A 6,000-nucleotide genomic window follows, 5' to 3' on the forward strand; every position below is an offset into this window, starting at 1 on the left:
ATTTTATCCAAGGCTTCTGATTTCTGGTAGTCGGTTTCAACATGGAGAGTTGGCAATTCCCTCTTGGTGCCCCCCGAGTGTTGCCCTAGGGCCCCCAATTCGGCCTGCATTCGTGCCATATTGGGGTCACGCTTCACGGCCCCCTCTATTGCCCCCAAACGCTCTGAAGCGTCACTGCATCTTGCTTTGGATTTAAAAGCTGCGAGGCTAAGTAGAGAGAGGGGACGGGCATTCACGCAGGTACACCATCGTACCCTGGGATAACGTGGGAACAAGGAGACAAACATTATCCCCCACTATGGGGGGCTTGAACCCATCACACTCCGGGCTGGAAAGGTGGAGGCACGGGAGGGCGGGCAGAAAAATTATATTCCCTGTAGGGGCAACAGAGTGTTTCCTCCCAGGCAGATCTGTTAGCCCTGCGAGGTAGTCCAGACAAGACACACACCCAGGAGGACTAGGTCTTTTTTTATTGTAAGGTTCCATGAACAGAATCATGCAAGAGTGAAAATATTTCTCCCCGCCTTTCCTCTCCAGAAAACAAGGGAGGTCCCTCCTGAGATGCTTCCCACACCCCTTTTCCTTCTGTGAGCTGAGAAATCTTTTATGCGCCAGTTGTCCAATATGCAGCACTCCCTTCTGTCTCCCAAGGTCATTCCCACGTACCATCACACGGTCCAACGTTTCCAACCAGTCGGAGGTGCTGCAACGATGCCAGGAGACCCCAGATCTCTGCTCGCTACAGAAACCTGCATTTTTAGTTTGCAAACAGAGCTGAGATCTTCCACCGGCGCGTGCCAGCCCTTCGAGGCAGGCCTGGTTAAAAAAGGAAAATGACACTGAAAGGATTCCAGGAACGGTACTTTGTTGTGGAAGAGTTTAGGAACAAAATGCTCCCGAACTGTCACTGCCCCTTTTGAAGGATAACCAGATCAAGGTTCTGAGTCTTGATTTCACATTTTCCCCTTTTCTGATGCTGGGCAAGTGTTTCCCTCCTCCCACCTCCATCTCCAGGCCAGAATTCAATCCCTCTGCAGAAAATCCACCCCCAGCCTTTTCCCCAAATCCCCTGGCTCGGAGAGGTTTGCTTCAGTCTCAGAAAGGGAGGCTAAAGACACAGGACTGACCCCGCGTCTATCCGGTGGACGGTCCGGGCGTCGAACCGACCCAGTCGCTGTCGGAATATGTTTGATATTTAGTTGAGTTTCCCAGTAGAACAACCTAATATCAAACATATCAGACAGAGGCTGGGGAGCGGAAAGCCGGGCACGCAAAGCCATGGGTTTTTTTCCGGGCCAGGACGGAACTGCAAAAGATGGAGAAAAGAAAAGTCACGGCAGTTTGAGGTAGAGCATCTTGTATACGCAACCGCTGTACGCTGGGAGAAATTGTTGCTTGGGTGGATTAAATCTAGAACCTTTTATTCTGCGAATTTTGCGCCCGTTGGCTGAAACCTCACAGCATGCTTAACCTGGGGATGTAGATAACCAGTTTGTACTGTGCCTTGAAACCCAAATGACTTGAGCGAGTTGGTTTCAGGCAACACACGAAAGACTCTCTCTGCACCCCCAGAGGTGGGGAAAACCCCTAACCAAGGCTAAACCTAACCCAGATAGCACCAGATGCTCAGTCATTCATTCACCTGGCCCACCTGGTTTGGTTGAGCCATTAAAAAGCCAGGCATTTCTTTCACTCGAGGCTCGCAAAGTGCTACCTGCAACAAAGAATGGCTTCCCTTTGAAGTGAAAGTGGAAGCTATAAGTAAAATATATGTACTTTTGCTTTGAAAATAATAATAATAAATTTTCTTCTCCCCTTTTATGGTTTCTCTTCCTCCCCTTCTTTTAAGGAGATCAGAAAATGTTAAACAACCGGTAACGGTCTGGGTGGATAAGTTGACTAGCATTCAACAGTTGAAAACCCAGAATTAAGAATTTTATCTGCTAGCATCCTAACAGTGAGACTGAAGGAAAATCCAAGGGATACAGGAAGAGAGATTGAATGGGAAGGAAGGAAGGAAGAAGGAAGAAAAAGAAAGAGAAGGAAGGAAGGAAGGAAGGAAGGAAGGAGGGAAGGAAGGAAGGGAAAGAAAGAGAAGGAAGGGAAAGGGAGGGAGGGAAAGGATGGATGGAAGGAAGGAAGGAAGGAAAAGAAAGAGAAGGAAAAGGAAAAGGGAAAGGAAAAGGAAAAGGAAAAGGAAAAGGAAAAGGAAAAGGAAAGAAGGATCTGGGCTGGATTTAAATGTTAGCTTGGAAGGCCTTAAGAAAGTGGTAACCATATCAGTGGAGAAAAACTATTAGTCTCAGCAGCAAAATGGAACCTCTGGATTCAGACGCAGTCTACCTTTGAACATCAGAGCCAGACAAACCGTGGGGAGGAGGGCACGTCTTCACCTGCAGATTTATAAGCATCTCAAAGCATCTGGCCGGCTCCTGAGGCAAACAGGACAGCAGACTTTGGGATGAAGCCGGGAAAACAGGGGAAAAGCCCCTCACATTTTTTGCAGGTGAGATGTCATGGAGCACACTGGCAACAGAGCTAGAAAAAGACATCGTTCTGCCCAAAACGCTGCGGCTGGTGCCATCCAGACAAAATTGGCAAGCGTGGCAAAGCAGTTTAAGTTCACTGCCGGGAGAAGCCCAGCTTGGAGAAACAGGACCTCCTTCGTCCTCTCTCTGCCCTGCGTTGTTGATACCTGTCCTAAATTTCCCAAGCCTTACCTGCGTTGAGGGCCTTCCTGGCATCGCTCTGCTGCTTCGCCAGGCGCTCCCTTTATAACCATCTCTCGCTGCCCTCCGGCACCGGAGAGACGCAACGGCTGGGCCCCTCTGCGTTACCCACCCCTTATGCCTTCGGAGATCAATCATCCAGATTGATTTTCTTGCCCCACCTCTGAGCCTTGTCAATAGCCCATCAATAACTCTGGGCTCTGGACCTGCTACTTTTACTAAAACACGAAGGGGATGGACGGAGTTTTTTTTCCCCCCCCCAGGTTTCCCCTTCAATGCCAACCTGTTTTCTCTCCTTTTGGGGAAAAACAAAACAAAACGCATCGGTAGATTTCTTTGGGCAAAATCCAAAGCTTGTGGAATTCTGCTCCTGACACTACGCAGTTCCAGAGAAGGGATTCGGAGGGGCCTCAAAAAGACCATTGTGAACGAGTGATGGAATTAAAGAGGAAAAACGGATGCAAAATTTTATTTATGTGTCCCGCCTTTATTATTTTTACGAATAACTCAAGGCGGGGAACATACCTGATACTCCTTCCTCCTCCTATTTTCCCCACAACAACAACCCTGTGAGGTGGGTTGGGCTGAGAGAGAGGGACTGGCCCAAAGTCACCCAGACGGCTTCCGTGTCTAAGAAATCAAGTGCAATTAAAGAATACTCACTCACACACCAACTGGTGTGCATATACAAAGGTGGACAGATCACAATTTTGAGAACTACACAAATTTTACCCATCTGCATTCGAAATTTCTGTCCAGAAAGAAATCTATAAGGAAGAATGTTGTTAACCCAGTTAATAAATACCAGATTGGAGTAAGTGTATTCTTTATTTCAAAGCTTTTTTTTTTTGTAGGGGTATAAATGCTTCAGCCAGAACAACTTCCCACTTTTGAAAAAACATGCCTGATCTTAATTAATTGGGATTATTCAGCCTAACTTTACTTGCAAGAAGCATCATTAAATTTAATTCATTAGGAATTAAGAACCGTAGCGGGGTTTACAGTTCAAAACAAAACCTGAATCAATTTATGTCACATTTGATTTGTATATTCTAAGATATACTGTGGAGACCATCAACCCATCGCAGGACAGAATGTGTTTCTTTTTTAAGTTATTTCCCCAATGACCAGCATCTGGCCTAACTAACCACTTTTATTAAAAGGCATACGCTCAGATAAAGTTTGAAAAAGTTGAACAGCTACCAGACTGTTTCTGATTTGGGGCCTCCATAGACTAACTGGGCTCTCCTCCTGCGACGTTCTCCAGATGGCCAACCTATTTCAGCCTGAACTAACATTAGTGGCTTACGGAAAACCATTTTCAATTCCAACGTTGAAAAGTGTTTCTGAGAAAGTTGAGCTTTGGAGGTGGCGTGGAAGCTGTTGCAGAGAAATAAATCTGTGCAAGGGCTAAACCAGGATGGAAAAATGGCTGCCTGCCCGCCCTCTAAAGTAAGCTTTGTCCTATTTGATGGGTATACTTCTGAAAGACTGGGCAGGGTTCCACCCATCCCAGGCAATTGTTGTCACGTGTTTGTGGACATTAGTGCAACCCCAATTCTTCTCGATCCCCTCACCCCACCAGCCTTGTTCCGCCACTGGTTTAGCCAGAATGCTAGTTTATTGATCTCTTGGTTCATCCACTGATGGATGTTCCCCTGCACCATTGAGGGCACACGGTTGGGTGGGCACACCCCATCGACCTTGAGAAAGGGACAGCTGGCCAGGAAGAACTGGCGGGCTATGTCTGGCGGGCTATGTCGACAGCTCATCATGAAGGCCTCCCCACCCACCCCGTTGATGTCAACTTCCCAAACGCACTCAAGGAACTGGGGTCAACCTCAGCTTAGCGAAGGTGGTGGTGGTCTTCTCAAAGTTCTGGCTTTCTTTTCAAGGGCAATTGCTGGAAGTTTGGGAGGCAACCCCTTCCAACGAAGGACATCAAGAGGACTACCTCTCTCAACTGGTTGATTGGTCTCGAGAGGCTCCCAACCACCCATTGAAGCTTCCCACTGACCTTGGTGCTTTGGCGCTCCAGGGCTTATTATACGGGTGCCTGATTCCATTTAGTGACAAGATTATTTCAAAATGGAGCAGCCCCGCCGTTGGGTTTGACGAGCCCTCAAGCCGGATCATGTCAGCTGGCTTCCACATGACCAACCAAGAGACACAGCACAAGCTGAGAAGTCCAGTTGCAGAGATGATTGGTTTGGAGCAAATAATTTGCCCTTTGCAGGGAAAAGCCAAGATCTGGGTGTATGCGGGAGAATCAGAACAATGGAACAGAAGGATTTTGGCTATGGAAGAAGATTGGCCCATCGGGCTTCTAACAGCCAGATCTGACTTCCTTTCCAATTTCTGGATTCACACATCCTCAGTTAAATTGCGCTATGTAGTGTGAGATGGCGGCTATATCAATTTGCTAAATAAATGAAATAAATGAACAGAGGAGTGGCTAAGGAAGGAAAGAGTAAATAGGCCATGATGCTTTTATGCCAACTGATCTTTTCTTCTTTCAGGACCAAGCTGTAAAGAGTTTTCAAGGGTTACTAAAAATCGTGGCTGGGTTCCCGTTTGGCACAAAGGCATTTCATTTTTGTCTTGATGGGGGTACCCATCAAGTCCAAAAAACACTTTTGGATGTAGTGCGATGTGTGACCCAATCCACTGTGGGCTCAGCAAACCAGGGTTTGTTATTCACTGACCAAGATTTCAGTAAACCATCATAGCTATTCAACAATCCGTAGCCTAGCATTTGCAGTTAGCCAGGGCAATCTCTTCTCCAGACTAGTTAACCAACAGCTTTTAGAGGACCTGCGAAGACTAAAAGCAACATTTAAAAATATAAATATAAAGCAACGTTTTAGACAGCGTTGCTTCAGTGGGGACACGGTAAAAAAAACAAAAAAACAAAAAAACCTACTGACTATAGTCCAGTGTTTTTCAACCTTGGCAACTTTTAAGATCCGTGGAGTTCAACTCCCAGAATTCCCCAGCCAGAATTCTGGGAGCTGAAGTCCATGCATCTTAAAAGTTGCCAAGGTTGAAAACAGCTGGACTATAGTCAATAAAGTACTGTTTTTCCAGAAGCACAGGTGAAAAACCATTCCACTTCTGTTGCTTTGTTGCATCGGTAACAAGGGTTAGTTTTCAAATGTGACGTTTATTGCAGTTTGGCATAATCCACAATGCAGGAGCATCTTATTGAGAAATCAAAACAAATGTAGGCAGCGACACCATCTGCTCTTTGGCCAAGGGTTGCTGCCTGTAG

The sequence above is a fragment of the Candoia aspera genome, chromosome 17, assembly GCF_035149785.1.
Source record: "Candoia aspera isolate rCanAsp1 chromosome 17, rCanAsp1.hap2, whole genome shotgun sequence".
Classification (NCBI taxonomy): Eukaryota; Metazoa; Chordata; class Lepidosauria; order Squamata; family Boidae; genus Candoia; species Candoia aspera.